Below are 20,449 nucleotides of genomic sequence, written 5' to 3'. Positions count from 1 at the left end.
ATACTGACTGTAGCATTTTATTACTGACTGTAGCATTTTACCACTGACTGTAGTAATTTACTACTGACTGTAGCATTTTATCACTGACTGTAGCATTTTACTACCGACTGTAGTAATTTACTACTGACTGTAGCATTTTACCACTGACTGAGTAATTTACTACTGACTGTAGCATTTTACCACTGACTGTAGTAATTTACTACTGATGTAGCATTTTACCACTGACTGTAGTAATTTACATTTACATTTACATTTAAGTCATTTAGCAGACGCTCTTATCCAGAGCGACTTACAAATTGGTGCATTCACCTTATGATATCCAGTGAACACCACTTTACAATAGTGCATCTAACTCTTTAAGGGGGGGGGGTTAGAAGGATTACTTTATCCTATCCTGGTATTCCTTAAAGAGGTGGGGTTTCAGGTGTCTCCGGAAGGTGGTGATTGACTCCGCTGACCTGGCGTCGTGAGGGAGTTTGTTCCACCATTGGGTGCCAGAGCAGCGAACAGTTTTGACTGGGCTGAGCGGGAACTGTACTTCCTCAGAGGTAGGGAGGCGCAGGCCAGAGGTGGATGAACGCAGTGCCTTGTTTGGGTGTAGGGCCTGATCAGAGCCTGAAGGTACGGAGGTGCCGTTCCCCTCACAGCTCCGTAGGCAAGCACCATGGTCTTGTAACGGATGCGAGCTTCAACTGGAAGCCAGTGGAGAGAGCGAGGAGCGGGGTGACGTGAGAGAACTTGGGAAAGTTGAACACCAGACGTCAGAATTTACTACTGACTGTAGTAATTTACCACTGACTGTAGTAATTTACTACTGACTGTAGAATTTTACCACTGACTGTAGTAATTTACTACTGACTGTAGCATTTTAGGTACCACTGCTCATATTTACCCGAGAATAATTCCCATTCCATATCTCACCAGGGTTTGCACTGCCTTTGCAAAAGTGTCAAATTGAACTGTAGTGTCAAAAATTAAGTTGAGGTATTGACTACTCAGTTCTACAGTATGCGAGAGGCTTTAATGTTGTACTGGTATGTGGAAGCACGTTTATATTTTCCCAGACACTGTTGGTTTTCTTCTCAAGGCTTTCCTAGAACCTGTCAACGCATCTCTCATCTTCAATTTCTAAAATATGTTAAATAATCAACTGATCTGTGACAGACACTGTGCCAAAGCTGCATAGAGATGTAATAAGAATGTTTCCCATTACTGATAGAAGCGGCATAGATGAAAGAAGAAGCTTGGCCACCATCTTGGATTTGATCAACCGATCCCTTTCAACACTTTTCCACTTTAACATTCTCCGCAATATGAAAGCATGTTGTGTGGAACGGATTCTTTGTCGATGTTCACCTCACAGATTGTGCTCAAGAGAAGTATGTGTTCATGTTCTTCATGTTGTACAGTACCTATGGCCACTCGTATAACCAGTAATACACAATTGATTTTCTTCTTTCAACGATGTAAGGCGCAATGGGGTGTTTTTACACTCTATGATTTTGATTTCCCAATAGCGTTCTATGGTGAGAAGCCCAACTAGTCGATTAACCTATAACATTGGCAATACATTTTCAAAGATGAGAAACATGCATCCAAGACAACAAACTCTGGCTGAGTCAAATCATGACCCTAACATGCACTCATTCAAATTGGCTCTGCATGAACAACCTTGACTCATTGAGGCCAGCGAAACYAGGCACGGAAGTGTAGTCTATTTGTGCACCCAACATGAAATCAATTGTGGTGGGGGAATTACTTGTTCATTACTTGTTCCACGCAGTCACACTGTCCAAGAACAACAGGATCCATTGTGCAATGGTGGCATCTTGGTGTTTTACTGTTTGTGCAACACAGTCGCTAGGTCATTATGCCAACTAAATAGTTTTCAAACATTGGCGAGCCAGTCAGAGAAAGTGTTGTAGCTTGTATCTCTGGTTAGTTTTAAAGAATTGCCTTGTAAATAATGCGTACCTCAAGCTACGTAAGCATGTCCACAAATGGATCTCTGTAGGAGTGAGCAATTATTCTTTATAAAAATTCCAGACACTTCCAGTCTCAACTTAATCACAGTAGCATATTTACTGTGAGGGTGTTTAGTGTTGGCGTTGTCCACTTAAGAATGCAAAAACATTATCATACAAATCAAAAGAGATGATATATATGTATCTTGATACATGCTCTGTAAGGAAGCAAGGGAAGAGGTGTGTGTTTATGTGTCACATTCAAATATATTGCCTGTATGTGTTCATTACCTTAAAGATTGCGATCATGGACATTATAAACATGGAAATATCTATAGGATACACGCATGGGGCGAGTGAAATAAACATATTTGCTTTTTCATCAACATATGACTCTGTAAAAAGACTGCTATTGTGAACAACTAATTTAACTTTGGGTTGGGGAAGTGCTGTGGGTGGGGGACTGTTTGTCTTATTTGGTATTTTCACTTGTTTTTCTGTCCATGTGTGTCACGTATACTCCCTCTCTGGCCTCTAGGTCACCAGGCTGCTCGTTATGGCGCACACCTGTCACCATCGTTACGCGCACCAGCGCGTCATCAGACTCACCTGGACTCCATCACCTCCTTGATTACCTTCCCCATATATGTCACTCCCTTTGGTTCCTTCCCCAGGCGTTATTGCTTCTGTTTCTGGTCTGTGTGTGGTTAGTGTTTCTTGTTTGGTATTATGTTCCGTTTATTTATTAAATATTCACTCCATGTACTTGCTTCCCGACTCTCAGCACACAACATTACAATGTGTACCAAAAACCAATGTGTAACAAAAAATGTGTAACAAAATACAAAAAACACAAAAATGAATTTGAGAACATTATCATACAAATAGAAAAATATGATACATATTGATACATGCTCTGTATATAAAGAGGCAAGGGGTGTGTGTGTGTGTGTGTGTGTGTGTGTGTGTGTGTGTGTGTGTGTGTGTGTGTGTGTGTGTGTGTGTTCACATTCAAATATATTGCCTCTGTGTTCATTATGTTAAATATTGCAGAGGAGCCCCTGAATACACGGAAACAAATCAAAGCTGAAAACAGATCACTGTGAGAAATCCGAGGGCAAAATCCCTCCAAATGGTAAATTAGACATACAGGCATTTATTTGCCTTTCGTCTTTCTAGGTAATGGAAATATAAATTGACCAACTAAAGTCAATGAGACCTTTAATGTCTTCCAAGGTAGAAAATACATTACTTTTTTATTGACAAGACCTTTTTAAAAGTCAACAGACTGAAGGAGGCAGGATGTGTGTGGAAGGCTAGGGATGTGAGGCAGGGAATGACTTACATGTGTCATTAATATGCCTCTCATCTCTAGTACTGATCAAGAGAGTTTTGAATGTATAGCAACATGGAGACTTACAGGTAACTGACAAAATAAAGGAAACACCAACATAGTGCCTAAATAGGGAGTTGGGCCACCACAAGCCAGAACAGCTTCAATGCCCGTTGGCATAGATTGTACAAGTGTCTGGAACTCTATGGGAGGGATGCGACACCATTCTTCCATGAGAAATTCCATTATTTGGTGTTTTGTTGATGGTGGTGGAAACGCTGTCTCTGGCGCCGCTCCAGAATCTGCCTTAAGTTTTTAATTGGGTTGAGATCTGGTGACTGAGACACACTCAGACCCACACACACACACAATTAAGATGTATTTTTACACTGATCTTAACTTTTTGGGTAGACTCCGCCAACATTTTCTATGGCTGAAACCAACTTCTGGACATCAGAACAGCAATCACTAACCTCAATTTGGATGACAATTTCTACTTCAACGAGTCGGCAGCTCTGGATGTTCTGCACACTCCGGACCAGTTCCTAATCCCCGGGACTCGAAAGAGGAAGCAACAGTGCAGGAGAAGCAGACGAGCCGGCATCCTGACGAGACTACGTTAGCGAGCAAATAAACTGCCTCTACCCTCCGTTCTATTGGCGAACATACAGTCACTAGAGAACAAACTGGATGAGCTCCTTTCGAGACTATCCTATCAACGGACCTGAAGAACTGTAATATTCTATTTTTCTCGTAGGTGTGGTTGAACAAGGACATGGATAATATACAGTACATCTCGCTGGTTTTTCCATGCATTGTCAATACCGGTCGGCAGCCTCGGGTAAGACGAAGGGTGGAGGGGTGTGTCTCTTTGTTAAAGGGAAGCTTCACCACTGGACATTATTTGGGGTGTTTTTCCAGTCTCCCTACATAATTATGAGTGACGAGAGGTGTTTCAGACATAATTATGCACCATAGTGGTATTTTTAGAGTGTTTGCACCAGGAGACTTCAACCAATGACGTAATTGGTTGATTGCGCCTGCTGTCTGATCAAAACATTTATAGAGTTGTGTTTTGTAGCAATTATTGTGGCCTTTATGTTTCACAGATTGCACGATCACGCATCGAGTAGATATGGTTGTCCTTGTTCAATAGAGAGATTGAACTTGTCTCAACAATGTTCCTGTCTGCCACGACATTGACGGATATGTAGGTTGAGTCATTTTCTCTGGTTTTGTAAAGACTACAGCCTGACGGGAGCCCTACCTCCTTGTTCCCACCCTCGAAGGTATGCTTTTAAAAATGGGGGCGGTACTAGATTTGACAGGTTCACAGGTAGCTACAGTATGCTACTGTGTCTGTCTGAGATGGATAGCGAAATAATTACAATGGCTGTTTCTGATGATTCCTCTTTCCAAGAAGAGCTGGACGAGGAAACTGGTTTTGATATAATTTTACACATGAACAAATAGTATGACAAACAAGTAAGTTGTTTTGCTGTTGGTAGCTCTAGCAATATATCTAAGCTCTCTTTTCACACGAGGCAGTGTTGTTCAGTACAGTATAATTTGTGATCAATTCGGCCATAACGGGGCTTGCCATTAACAATACAAGTTGAACTAGCTAGCTAGCTAACCTCAGTGCATCTCATTAGAACTAGGAGCAAAACTGGATAAATGTTTTGATGATGATGATGATGAAGAGTAATGAAATTACTTTGGCTTCATGACTCGTCTTTGAGTCGATATACCTGTGTGTTGTAGCTGGCTAGCGAATGTGTGTCTGTGAGATGTCTCATATTCTACACCATGCTGCTACAGTAGGAATACAGACAGTACACAACAATTGTCCATGAATGTCTAATAGTGTTTTTGTCATTCTCTTACAGACAATACCGCTTGGTGGCCTACAGATTGTTTTAGGAATTTGCTCTAAGTGGGGAGAAGCTAGGTACAGGACACCAATCCCCTTGCCTGCGTGTGTTGTTGGGGTCATTTAAGCAATTCAAGAGATGTGAAAGGTCCATAACAACAATCTCCCCTTGTATCAATCCGAACATCTCACCGAACATCATATTAAAGTATTCCATTTGTAGAACTGTAGTATTGATTATAGGCATTAGTAGTATATTTTCATTCTACTGTATATACTGTATGTCATACATTGCCATAACTGTTCCTGCATACTGCGGTGTAAACTGACCTCAGTCTCAAGAGCAAATAAACTTTGTCTTGAATACAAGCCATATCTACTTATTTGCTACATTGTCAGTCTAATCCACTGTTTAATACCAATACACCAACCCCATGCATAATTTGATTTAGCTTTAAGATTGTAGCTAGTTTATGCAAATACATTTCATGAACCTCCTCTTGTGTTGGGCAATGGCAGCTGGTCTGGCAGAACTTCATGAGGTCCATGCCAGCCCCGTGCATTCTTTTCCTCTTTCGAGTCAGATGATGTTGAGCTTGAGCATGTTCCCGGCTGAAAGCTTTCATCCAATGGGTGTACACTACAGGATCTGTACTTCTAATACTGTTGTAAAGGTCGTCATCATCAGCAGCAGTATTAGTCGGTAGGACATACACTGATTAGCCAACATTTGACTACATCAATACACATTCGATCAAGCTACTATATCCACTATACTGACTAAGCTTCACACACACACACACACACCAACACCACACAACACACCACACCACAACACACACACACCACACACACACACACACACACACACACACACACACACACCACACACACACACACACACACCACACACACCACACGCACAGCACACGCACACCACACACATACGCACACACACAATACCGACCCCCAAAGACACAAGACAGTCACCCATACCATCCCCTCCTTACTAACAACTCTGCTTTTCTCCAGTAGACTTCAAACTTTGCATAACTTATATGGCTGCATCCCTTGTTCTCAATTTCCGCCTGAAGACATACCCTAATCTAACTTCCTGTAGCTCAGCCCCAGAGGCAAGGATATGCATTTCTTGGTATCATTTGATGGAAACATTCTGAAGTTTGTGGACATGTTAATTGAATGTAGGAGAATATAACACAGTAGATCTGGTGGAAGAAAGAGAAAGAAAGAGCATACGTTTCTGTTTTTTATTGTGTAGCATCATCTTTCACATGTACTAGAATAGACCACACAGTCAGATAGGATGCTGGAGATATTTTGATGGATGACACAAGAGGGCAACTGTAGGTGTGCAAAGTTTCAGACTGATAACTTCAGGAATGGGCGAGCTACATGACATTTAGGATGAAGTCACCAGTGTGTCCACACAAGTTGCCCAAATGTACCCAAGTGGCCGAATTGGTGAAATTACCTATAACTATATACAACAGGGCAAATAACTATATACAACATATCAAAAAGCAATTTCAACACACAAAAAAATGTATAAAAATGTTTTAAAAAATATTCGAAAAAATAAATACAAAAAACGGGTGTAGACCGTTTGGAAGTCCTCTACACAAATATGTTGCTGCCTGTGCCATGTCCCATAGCAGTCTCTTTCTGATTAAAGCAGAGGCAAACTGAACAAGTGGTGCAGTGATGGGGGCTTCATGCGACACAGAACACAGCGACGCCCTCCATGCTTTGCCCTTTTGGCCCTGAGGCACAGTCATGCCTGCAGTAATGAACTGTGGCATATGAACACATATCTGTGTGTTTGATGTTCTACTCCATTCCATTTGAATAAAAATGGAATATATATATCTGACATACACATACATATACACACACACACACACAAAACAAACAAACAAACAAACAAACAAACAAACAAACAAACAAACAAACAAACAAACACACACACACACACACACACACACAACACACACACACACACCACAACACACACACACACACACACACACACACACACACACACACACACACACAACACCACACACACAACACACACACACACACACACACAAACAAAACCAACAAACAAACAACACACACACAGGTTATGGGTCGTACACATACATACACACAGACACACTATAGCCAATGTGTACTTTACACATTTCATCACACATTTCATTGCAAATTGCAAAAAAAAATGTTTAAAAATAATAATTTTTGCAAAAAAATGAAATAATATATATTTATATTTCATAAAACGACATTAGCATTTACCAGTCCAGAAGTACGTCCTGTCCTTGCAGAAACAGCTCCTCAATGTTTGGATCATAACTCTGTTCACTCAAAGATTCCTCAAACAAAAAATCTGTCTCACTTTCCCGATCAATCTCTTCTATAATCTGGTGCAAATCTGTATACTTAGACTTGGACTTCGCTTTCCCTGATTTATTCGCCATGATGTCTTCAATGAAATCGTTGAAAAAACACTTTCCAAAATATTACTTTCCAAAACACCGCTGTGCGTAACAAGCGTGACTGCAACTAGTCTGTTGGTCAATGGCGAGAATGTTTTCGTTACGCGTGCGTTTACAAACAAGGGATGGTGGTCCAACCCATAACCATCACATACTGGCGTTTACCTCAGCTCATTGGCTATCTACCCAGCTAGATTTCAATAAGATCAGTGGTCATTGGGCAGAAATACAGTCAATCATCGAAGCTTCGCTAATATTATTGGTGCGCAATGAACTCTTTGCTCGTTGTCTTCAAATCAGTTCACTTCAGTCAATACTCCCCGCAAAAAAAACWATATTTTTGGCTGTGTTACAAACATCCAGTGGATTGCAATGGAACCAACCATGACTAGATAAACGATTGTTTAGTGTGTGTAATTACGTCGAATGCTCCGTAAAAAGTTGATAGAGATGGAAATCACAACACAAACGGTTTACAAAATGTTTCGTTTTAGGCTATAAAAATGGATTTTATCAAAGAAAACGGCACTTCATTTGATCACTGGGACCCTCAGGAAGAGAAATAAGAGCAAGATATCAGAATGTAAGTCATAATTTTACCTTCAGATGTGAATTTGTCAAAACTGTCATGGCGGAAAATGTTTGTTGTTGTTGATCGCTCTTCTCAAACAAAAGCATGGCATTTGTTCTCTGTAATAGCTATTTTAAATCGGAAAACGTAGTTTGATTACCAAGATTCTAATCTTTTGAAGGATGTAAGACACTTGCATTTTCAAGAATGTTTAATGTTACGACGTTGTATTTTTWGTTAGTCACTCTGAAATTTCCCCGGATGTTGATCCCTGTACGGGGATCGCAGCCATAAGAGGACAAACAATCAGCTAAGCCTCCATAATACAGAGAAAACTACAGTAGAAGTTGTAGCCTACTTATAAACACACCAACTATAACAAAAAGACACAGACCATGTCAATGCCTAGCTCCAGTATATGTATTTGCTCATCATGGAGTCATGGAAAGATTTAGCAAAGGTGATTTACACTAGTTCCTGGTGCTGAGCTTGATGTTGATGCAGCTTTAGATGTTGAAGGGATTGGACACTGCATATAAAACACATACAGTTGAAGTCGGAAGTTTACATACACCTTAGCCAAATACATTTAAACTMATTTTTTCACAATTCCTGACATTTAATCCAAGTAAAAATTCCCTGTCTTAGGTCAGTTAGGATCACCACTTTAATTTAAGAATGTGAAATGTCAGAATAATAGTAGAGAGAATGATTTATTTCAGCTTTCATCACATTCCCAGTGGGTCAGAAGTTTACATACACTCAATTAGTATTTGGTAGCATTGCCTTTAAATTGTTTAACTTGGGTTAAACGTTTAAACGTTTCGGGTCGCCTTCCACAAGCTTCCCACAATAAATTGGGTGAATTTTGACCCATTCCTCCTGACAGAGCTGGTGTAACTGAGTCAGGTTTGTTGCCCTCCTTGCTCGCACACACTTTTTCAGTTCTGCCCACAAATGTTCTATAGGATTGAGGTCAGGGCTTTGTGATGGCCACTCCAATACCTTGACATTGTTGTCCTTAAGCCAWTTTGCCACAWCTTYGGAAGTATGCTTGGGGTCATTGTCCATTTGGAAGACCCATTTGAGACCAAGTTTTAACTTCCTGACTGATGTCTTGAGATGTTGCTTCAATATATCTTTTTTGTGAAGTGCACCAGTCCCTCCTGCAGCAAAGCACCCCCACAACATGATGCTGCCACCCCTGTGCTTCACGGTTGGGATAGTGTTCTTCGGGCTTGCAAGCCTCCCCCTTTTTCCTCCTAACATAATGATGGTCATTATGGCCAAACAGTTCTATTTTTGTTTCATCAGACCGGAGGACATTTCTCCAAAAAGTACAATCTTTGTCSYCATGTGCAGTTGCAAACTGTAGTCTGGCTTTTTTATGGCAGTTTTGGAGCAGTGGCTTCTTCCTTGCTGAGCGGCCTTTCAGGTTATGTCGATATAGGACTCGTTTTACTGTGGATATAGATACTTTTGTACCTGTTTCCTCCAACATGTTCACAAGTTCCTTTGCTGTTATTGTGGGATTGATTTGCACTTTTCACACCAAAGTACGTTCATCTCTCGGAGACAGAGCGTGTCGCCTTCCTGAGCGGTATGACGGCTGCATGGTCCCATGGTGTTTATACTTGCGTACTATTGTTTGTACAGATGAACGTGGTACCTTCAGGCGTTTGGAAATTGCTCCCAAGTATGAACCAGACTTGTGGAGGTCTACAATTTTTTTCTGAGGTCTTGGCTGATTTGATTGATTTTCCCATGATGTCAAGCAAAGAGGCACTGAGTTTGAAGGTAGGCCTTGAAATACATCCACAGGTACACCTCCAATTGATTCAAATGATGTCAAGTAGCCTATCAGAAGCATCTAAAGCCATGACATAATTTTCTGGAATTTTCCAAGCTGTTTAAAGGCACAGTCAACTTAGTGTATGTAAACATCTGAACCACTGGAATTGTGATACAGTGAATTATAAGTGAAATAATCTGTCTGTAAACAATTGTTGGAAAAATACTTGTGTCATGCACAAAGTAGATGTCCTAACCGACTTACCAAAACTATAGTTTGTTAACTTCTCTGCGCTACGGATCCCTTTTACGGGATCATTTTCCTAAACAACCGCTGAATTGCAGGGCGCAAAATATTACTACAAATATTTATAATCATGCAATCACAAKTGAAATATACCAAAACACAGCTTAGCTTGTTGTTAATCCATCTATCGTGTCAGATTTTGAAAATATGCTTTACAGAGAAAGAAATCCAAGCTTTTGTGAGTGTATCAATCAATGCTAGAACAGCTAGCCCCAAATTAGCATGGTCACGAAAGTCAGAAAAGCAATAAAATGAATCGCTTACCTTTGATAATCTTCGGATGTTTGCACTCACGAGACTCCCAGTTACACAATAAATGTTATTTTTGTTCGATAAATATAACTTTTATAACAAAAAAACGCCATTTGGGTTGTGCGTTATGTTCAGAAAACTACAGCCTCGTTCCGGTGCTGAAAGGCAGAAGAAAATTCCCAAAGGTATCAGATTCAAAAATATTACTAAAAATATTTATAATCATGCAATCACAAGTGAAATATACCAAAACACAGCTTAGCTTGTTGTTAATCCACCTATCGTGTCAGATTTTGAAAATATGCTTTGCAGCGAAAGCAATCTAAGCTTTTGTGAGTGTATCAATCAATGCTAGAACAGTTAGCCTTATATTAGCTTGGTTAGCTTGGTCACGGAAGTCAGAAAAGCAATACAATTGATCGCTTACCTTTGATAATCTTCGGATGTTTGCACTCACGAGACTCCCAGTTACACAACAAATGTTATTTTTGTTCGATAAATATTACTTTTATAACAAATAAATGCCATTTGGGTTGCGCGTTATGTTCAGAAAACCAAAGCCTCGTTCCGTTCGACGAAAATCCCAAAAAGTATCCGTAATGGTCGTAGAAACATGTCAAATGTTTTTTATAATCAATCCTCAGGTTGTTTTTAACAAACATAATCGATAATATTTCAACCGGACCGCAACCTATTCAATAAGAGAGAAAAAGAAAATGGAGAGCTACCCCACTCGCGCACAGTAACTATTCAGAGGACACCTGACTACTTTTGAAAAATCTCGCTCATTTTTCAAAATAAAAGCCTGAAACGATGTCTAAAGCCTGGTCACAGCCTGAGGAAGCCATTGGAAAAGGAATCTGGTTGATACCCCTTTAAATGGAAGAAAGACGGGCCAGGAAACACAGAAAAAAAAAAAAATCACTTCCGGGTTAGATTTTCTCAGGTTTTCGCCTGCAGAATCAGTTTTGTTATACTCACAGACAATATTTTGACAGTTTGGGAAACTTTGGAGTGTTTTCTATCCTAATCTGTAAATTATATGCATATTCTACGATCTGGACCTGAGAAATAGTCCGTTTACCTTGGGAACGTTATTTAAAAAAATAAAAAATATCTGACCCCTAGCGTCAAGAGGTTAACAAGAAATTTGTGGAATGGTTGAAAAACAAGTTTTAATGACTCTAACCTATGTGTATGTAAACGTACGACTTCAACTGTACCTTCAAAATTATTCAGCAATTATAATTTATTTGAAAAACACAGTTTCCATCAACATTTGTCGCAATAATTTTTGCTGTCAAACTAATAAAAATGTTGTTGGTTTTTCTTATATCTGCCATTTCCATTACACATCGCAAWTTTTTTTTGTTGCAACATTGCTTATGTCTAAATAAACCTGGGTCAATGAAAATCTTCCTTCTCAGACTTGGAAGGCCTGAAAGCAGTCTAAAGCTGTAGGCTGCCATATCTGAGTCTGACACTGACAGCAACATTTTCTATGAACACCGTACATTGATAAGATGGTCAGCAGTTAGTCAAAGACTTTGACATCGGGCTTCTGCTGTTCATGGAAAGCTGAAACCAGCTGTATTGGAAGTGATATAATTTGGTTATGCTATGCTATCAATCACATATTCAAACTTTATATGAAACAAGGTACTTGTGCTAATGTTCCTTCAAAAGTCATCAAACATTCTGTAGGAATACCATTTTTTTCATATAGGAAATGGGGAGGAAAGTAATTGATTTATGTGACAATACATTATGTATCTATCTATCTCTTTCTATGACAAACATTGTCACATTTATCTAGCATGATGCTGATTAAGATCTATTAGAGAGATAGGAAAACTAGAGCACATTTGTAATCACAGATAGATCTCCTTTATAAAGGATTAAAACATACATGAAAATGATGGATAATTGAGATAAATTGATCTTTAATATACAGGTACAGTAACTGCCAGAATAAAGGAAACACTTGAGTAAATGAGGAATACAAATTAAATTGAAAGCATGGCTTTCAACAGGCGTGATTCCTGTGTTAAGCAATTAACATCCCATCAGGCTTAGGGTCATGTATAAAAATGCAATAATGATGCAAAATTGATCATACCGGATGATTTCTGTATTTTGAAAGTTACATATATTGAAAGCTTGATTGCTGTCAAGTTAAACATTTTGGAACTTTGTCAACAATGGACTAATGAAACAAATACCAAAATAGTTTTTGGGTGGGTTTTTCTTTAAGAGGTTTGGAACCATAGAGATCCTATTAAATTACTAATTATTAATAGTATTAGAATTAGTATTCAAATTCCGAACTCTATGTTTGGAACTCTTTGTTATTGGTCTATTAACTTACATGTATACCACCTGGTGATGTCACCAGGCAAGCAGAAACTCCACCCATGCAAAAGTTGCTGAATATAACACATTTACATTGCYAAAGCAAGTGAAATGGATGAACAAATGTGAAATAAACAAACAACAGTAAATATTACACTCACACAAGTTACAAAATCATAGAGACATTTTATGTGTCATATTATGTCTATATACAGTGTTGTAACGATGTGCAAACAGTTAAAGTACACAAGGGAAAATAAATAAACATAAATATGGATTGTATTTACAATGGAGTTTGTTCTTCACTGGTTGCCCTTTTCTTGTGGCAACAGGTCACAAATCTTGCTGCACTGATTGCACACTGTTGTATTTTACCCAATACATCTCTCTCTCTCTCTCTTATTTTAGGGGCTTTATTGGCATGGAAAACATATGTTTACATTGCCAAAGCAAGTGCAATAGATAATAAACAAAAGATAAATAAACAATAAGAAATGAACAGCATACACTACACTCACAAAAGTTCCAAAAGAATAATGTATTTTCAAATGTCATATTATGTCTATATACAGTGTTGTAGCGATGTGCAAATAGGAAAATAAATGTCTCTATCTCTCTCTCTCTCAAAATATGCCATCATAACTCTGACTTGCATAAATCATGCATTATGTGAAGGAGAAATTGTGATTAGGCCCTGGATTCAAAGGAACATGTTCCTTCGTTATTAACTAGAGCCCTGCAATGAAATAATAGAATTATAATAATTCTAATTTAATAGAATCTCTATGGAAATAATACTGTACTGCATCAGGGGCAACCTTCCAATGAGCCTTTTATTTTAAATGAGGGACCTTTAATATTGACCACATGGACAATTTAACACATCTGATGTTTAATATGAATAAAGACTTGCTACAAAGACTTGCTATGAATAAAGTCTTGCTTAAAGTGCTACAATTCAGCATTTTGTCCCTCTGTGCATCCTCTGGAACTGAAGGATGATTTTAGTCCACTTTTTTTTAACTCCAGCATTTCTACACATTTTTACCATAATTGTAAAGCCCTAGTTATTTTGTTGCTTTGACAAAGTAACTTCTGAAGATTCTTATTTATTTCATGTGATTAGTGATTCATTTTAAGGGGGGAAAAAACCTGTCCCTCATTTTAAGGTCAACCCTGTTATGTGAAATGTACTCTCATTTTAATATGGTGAAACTATTCCTATTAAAATATTTKTTTATAATGAAACAGAAAATCGAATATTCGAATCACAGTATAAAAACAAATGAGCTGGTTCTACTCTTTTTGGCCAATTTCTGGTGTTTTGTAGTGGGTCGAGCATAACACACGACAACCCTATTACCCATAGACAGACAGGTTACAAATGTTTTCACAATAAAAACATTTGGGGTGAAGCTTGCAKTCAATTGCCCCTACCTGTTGCACACAGCACACTTCCATCATTCCCCTTGTCATAGGGGCCCTGTTACTTTATTTGGCACTTAATAATAGGCACCTATGTATTTCGTTAAGTTGAGCATGTGCTCTTTATAACAGAATGTTCAAATTAAGTGAAATCAAAAGTACTTTTTCACCACAACCCTAACCCTCAAAAGGCACCTAATTGGTGGAATGACCCAAATACTCTAAAAACAACACCCCCCCTCCCCCACCCTACCCCACCTTCTTGAATCTCACACATGTGTCACACCCTGATCTATTTCACCTATCTTGTGCTTGTCTCCACCCCCCTCCAGGTGTTGCCCATTTTCCCCTTTATCCCCTGTGCATTTATACCTGTGGTTTCTGTTTGTCTGTTGCCAGTTCGTCTTGTCAAGCCTACCAGCGGGGTCCCCCCCTGTATGCCTGTTTCTCGTTAATTCCTGTTTTCTAGTTCTTCCGGTTTTTGACCATTCTGCCTTCCCTGAGCCTGCCTGCCGTTCTGTACCTCTTGACACTGCCCTGGATTACTGAACCCTGCCTGCCCCTTTTGTACTTTATGGACTCTGCCCTGGATTACTGACTTCTGCCTGCCCTTGACCTGTCATTTTTTTTGTAAATAAACATTTGTTTTTTCGAACTGTCTGCATCTGGGTCTTATCCTGAGGTCTGATAGCATGTAACTTATGATTCTCTAACTATTGTGAGCATGGATCATGGTAACAATCAGAATTCAATTGTGGTATCAACATAATTTAGTGAACAGATTACTGCAGGACATCCTTGGAGACAATTGAACTTCTTAGGCCATCCTAATATGGACACCGTACTACCATGACCATTTGTGATTGATGTGCATCTCTGGAGAAAGGAATTGCTTTTCTGCAAATCAAAGATACAATTGAATACATGCACATTGCATGAGGAGACGACTCCTCACCTATTGTCAACTCATCAGTACGAACAACAGCGGTCATTTTAAAAGATTTCATCCAATTTCAAAAATTTTAGCCTCCTAACCAATCCTAGATATGGATATGAAATAATATGAATATGTACATCTCCGACTATGGCCGTCCATGGGCTGATCATACATGCTGCATTCTATAACATCTTGTTAGTAGAAGGTCTTGTTATCTAAAAGAGTCATCCAATAGCCCCCTGACATGCATATGAGAGTTGACAGAAGTTTCTGTTTATTTTAAGTCTTGAGCATATCCATGTTATTAGACAGGTCCCACTCCAACTCCAACCAGCCAACCCTCTTGTTGATATCCACCAGCTGTCTCTTTGATTAGATATATGAGAGAGGCCCTCGTCCTATCCTTTCTTCTTCTCGTTCCTCCACTCTCTCTCTTTCCTTGCCTCTCCATTTGACTGGAAACCCTTAGCACCATTTTCTCTTGAGAGTTGACGAACGCCTGAAGTGGAATTGGCTACATACACTTAAGGACTCAACATGTTCAAAGAGAAAATGTGTGAAAAAAACACAAAGTTCTTAGCTGGTGGTAGAGCGACAGAGAGAGAGGAGTAAACTTGTGAGGTTTTTGTATGGGGTCTGCAACTTTGGTCCCTGGTTTCTATGGGTTATCCTCTTATGTTTTGGTCCTTAGCCTTTAAAGGGGCCATCTGTGATTGGTACATACATTTGAGAGTGGTTACATTTCTCTAGCCCATCACAAAAATGTGGTGGGGTGTCAGCTTGGTTTTAAAAAAATCTTTAATTGGCGAATAAAGGACATAGTTACAGGATGTATTCATCTGTTTTTATTGTTGGATCACTGTAATCATGCAGTCATACAGAATAGATCACAGTTGTGTAGTATGAAGAACAACATTTGAAATTGAAAGGTTATCAAATCCAAATGTGTCAGGGAAATAATTGTTGTCTGATAAAGCTACGCCCACTCAAAATAACTATTTGAAATTGGTGAAAGTCATGGTGAAAGTTTAAATCTTATTCAGCACAGAAACATGTTGGAAGACCTTTTGTGTTTAACTTTATACATTTTGAGCCATTATCTTTTTTCAGAACGATCGTAATGATCACAAACGCACAAATAGATGAATCCGGTTTAATGTAAACTGTATTGCGTGGAACACGGAGAAAGTGGGCTTGCTGAGATTTCCTGTCTGTTGTCCAATTCTAAACCCTGGGATGGGAGTATTTGTATTGTGAGAGCCTTGAGGAATCCTTTTGTTCTGTTAAAGGCTTAGCATATACAATACGCCAACCTCTCAAATCTTTCCCACACATGAAAAAGATAGATGGTAAGATTCCAGAAAACTATCTCTGTTCAATACAGTAAACTAGACCATTGTACTATGTATTGTACTTTAAACAYCGAAGGATTCATTCAATCGATTAAATTAGAATATCTTTGATTAAAAGCTTTTCTGATTGGAAGCCATTCTGACAGTGAAAGTGAGGTGAATATCCCCTGTGACTGTGATTATCAAGTGTCAGGTAATAATTTTTWAATTACCAAAATGGAGCGCTGTGTGACAGTATGGTCCTTTATTTTCATTGACGAAACCAGCAGGTGTGTGTATTGCTGTGAAAACCCCTATGGCAACTGAAGTACACTGAAATAAGGACTAGCAGACAGACATTGAGGTGCCCTGTCAAGACTAGCAATTTTAGTTACCGACTGAGCTCAGTTGCTTGTAATAGAAAGGTTGTTCGGTGAACTAGCAATTATGTTGGTCATGACATTACCTCCTGAAATTATTTTATGACAATGTTGACAGAACGTGGAAAACGCTACAGGATGGAAGAGAGGTACTAGGTCAAAGCAGGTAGCCTGGTCACAGATCTGTTTGTGCTCTTGGAAACTCCTATGGTCATTGTTATGCATGGCAGAATCAACAGATCTGGGACCAGGCAACAACAAAAAAACGTTATTCAGAAAACGAAATAGTTGTGTGAGAATAATAAGCATAACTCAAACTCTCTTCTTAATCTTGACATGATGAGGTTGCAGCATCTGAAGAATTCAACTGAGACTGCTATTCATTGTGAATGCGTCATCAATATACCACAATCAAATGCAAGAGGAATTCTAATGGGAAATTGAGCTGGTGCAATGAGAATCACTTAGTTAATTCTCAATGTCGGTATGCGTTAGAACGCATATAGATCACATACTGTATTTAGAGAGAAAATAGTTGCTCCAATGTTGTTTTCTGCACACACCTATCTATGAAAGCAATCAATTGATAACTTAAAATGACTCACAACAATTACAACTAGATGTACCAATCTACTGCCATGAAAGTTGTGAAGGAGAAAATCACAGGTTCTGTATTAAGGATAACTCGTATACTGTATGCATGTCACCCACTCTCCAAGAACTCAATATCTTCATGCTCTCTCAATGCCAGAAAATCCCAAATCCAATCAGCTGACTCAATGCACATTGAATCATTTCCATTCATTGAATCGCATTGAACTTGGCGACTCATACCAGAAGTTTACTGTTTCAAAACCCCTCATCCATAAACAGAGGGCCTTAATCTTCCGTACAAACTGCCTTTGATACACCATGTGGATATAATGGCCTGACAAAATTACCAACAAAGACTACCAAGCAGGAACCCAGCAGCTTCATCATGGAAAGATAATAGAGGTGGATACCACACAACACTCATAATCCCAACACATAACAACACTGGGCTACAATCAATAGGACAGAAATCAGGGAGGAACAAGAGACAGATTGAGACACTTAGCTTTCCAACAATCAATATTGTAGGGATCTCCGAGCATGAGGCAAAGCCATCACACAGACATGACTCAGATGGAGAGGCACATTGAAAGTCATGTGCTCCAAAGGTGTCCAAGAGTTACTTAAGACAAGTAAGTTAAGTTTGGTTCTGTAGTTAGCAGCATACATTGTATGGCAGTCACGTCACCCATTCTCTTAAGCTACCTTGTCTCTTTAGAGTCAGGAACAAGATCAAACGTCTAGCAGACAGAATAGAGAAGGCAGAGCAGACACTTTCTCTCAAGAGAAAGAAACGAGTTTAGGAAGACGTAAAATTAGGCTACAGCTAACCAGAACATCTAGAATCATGCTCTCTGATTGGAAATCACAATGCAACCAATCTGTTTGTTCACTCATGACTTTGAGTGCACTGAATTGTTGGGATTTATTGAATTACATTTCTCTTTTTGAATAAATATTAGATAGCTCTAAGCTGGTTTTATTCAATTTCTACAGAAAACAAAAACCTTATTTTGACATGAATTGACCAAGAATAGTAAAATAACAAAAGGAAAACAAATCAATAAATGCTCACTTTGAGGATGATCCATTGAAAGCTTCTAGGGCATTATTTTACACTCATAGGGTGTGTTCGTAAATTACCTCTGGAGTGCCAGAGTGCACACTGGGCTTTTGTAAATTCAGAGCGTTGTCAGATTGTCCATTCGTAAATTCAGAGTGTTTCGTTCTCATGAGCGTTCAGAGCGCACAGGAGTAGGGTTGATCCGAGCGTTCCTCACAACAGCAGTCAAGCACCAAGTTAACTGGCTCAAGTTTGCTAGCTTGCTACAGTAGCTACTTCCAGACACAAATAAGAGAACTCACTCTGACCATTTTACTCATTCTAGCAGAGCTGGTTAGGCTGTTTTCATGTTATCTAAAGCGTTGGTGACTGTAACTGTGCTGCTGACATCAATTGAATAATTATTTTTTTTGCCAAAGTTTAATGACACCGAACATATTCAAGGGGTGTTGCACGTTTGTAAGTTTATCAGTTAATCTGTGCTGTGCTCTGAAATTGGAGTAGATAGCCAAATCAAATAACATTTTATTTGTCACATACACATGGTTAGCAGATGTTAATGCGAGTGTAGCGAAATGCTTGTGCTTCTAGTTCCGACCATGCAGTAATATCTAACAAGTGATCTAACCTAACAATTTCACAACAACTACCTTATACACACAAGTAAAAAGGAATGAATAAGAATACGTACATAAAAATATATGAATGAGTTATATCCGAACAGCATAGGCAAGATGCAGTAGATGGTATAGAGTACAGTATATACATATGAGATGAGTAATGTATGGTATGTAAACATTATATAAAGTGGCATTGTTTAAAGTGGCTAGTGATACATTTGTTACATTAAGATGGCAAGATGCAGTAGATGGTATAGAGTACAGTATATACATATGAGATGCGTAATGTAGGGTATGTAAACATTATATAAAGTGTCGTTGTTTAAAGTGGCTAGTGATACATTTATTAAATTTTTCCATTATAAAAGTGGCTAGAGTTGAGTCAGTATTTTGGCAGCAGCCACTCAATGTTAGTGATGGCTGTTTAACAGTCTGATGGCCTTGAGATAGAAGCTGTTTTTCAGTCTCTCGGTCCCCGCTTTGATGCACCTGTACTGACCTCGCCTTCTGGATGATAACGGGGTGAACAGACAGTGGCTCAGGTGGTTGATGTCCTTGATGATCTTTTTGGCCTTCCTGTGACATCGGGTGGTGTAGGTGTCCTGGAGGGCAGGTAGTTTGCCCCCGGTGATGCGTTGTGCAGACCTCACTACCCTCTGGAGAGCCTTACGGTTGTGGGCGGAGCAGTTGCCATACCAGGCGGTGATACAGCCCGGCAGGATGCTCTCGATTGTGCATCTGTAAAAGTTTGTGAGTGTTTTTGGTGACAAGCCGAATTTCTTCAGCCTCCTGAGGTTGAAGAGGCGCTGCTGCGCCTTCTTCACCACGCTGTCTGTGTGGGTGGACCATTTCAGTTTGTCCGTGATGTGTACGCTGAGGAACTTAAAACTTTCCATACCCTCCACTACTGTCCCGTCGATGTGGATAGGGGGCTGCTCCGTCTGCTGTTTCCTGAGGTCCACGATCATCTCCTTTGTTTTGTTGACATTGAGTGTGAGATTATTTTCCTGACTCCACACTCCGAGGGCCCTCACCTCCTCCCTGTAGGCCATCTCGTCGTTGTTGGTAATCAAGCCTTCCACTGTAGTGTTGTCTGCAAACATGATGATTGAGTTGGAGGCGTGCATGGCCACGCAGTCA

Source organism: Salvelinus sp. IW2-2015, linkage group LG6.2, assembly GCF_002910315.2.
Source record: "Salvelinus sp. IW2-2015 linkage group LG6.2, ASM291031v2, whole genome shotgun sequence".
Taxonomy (NCBI): Eukaryota; Metazoa; Chordata; class Actinopteri; order Salmoniformes; family Salmonidae; genus Salvelinus; species Salvelinus sp. IW2-2015.
The sequence above is the reverse complement of the archived record's forward strand: the minus strand, read 5'-3'. Positions refer to the sequence as shown.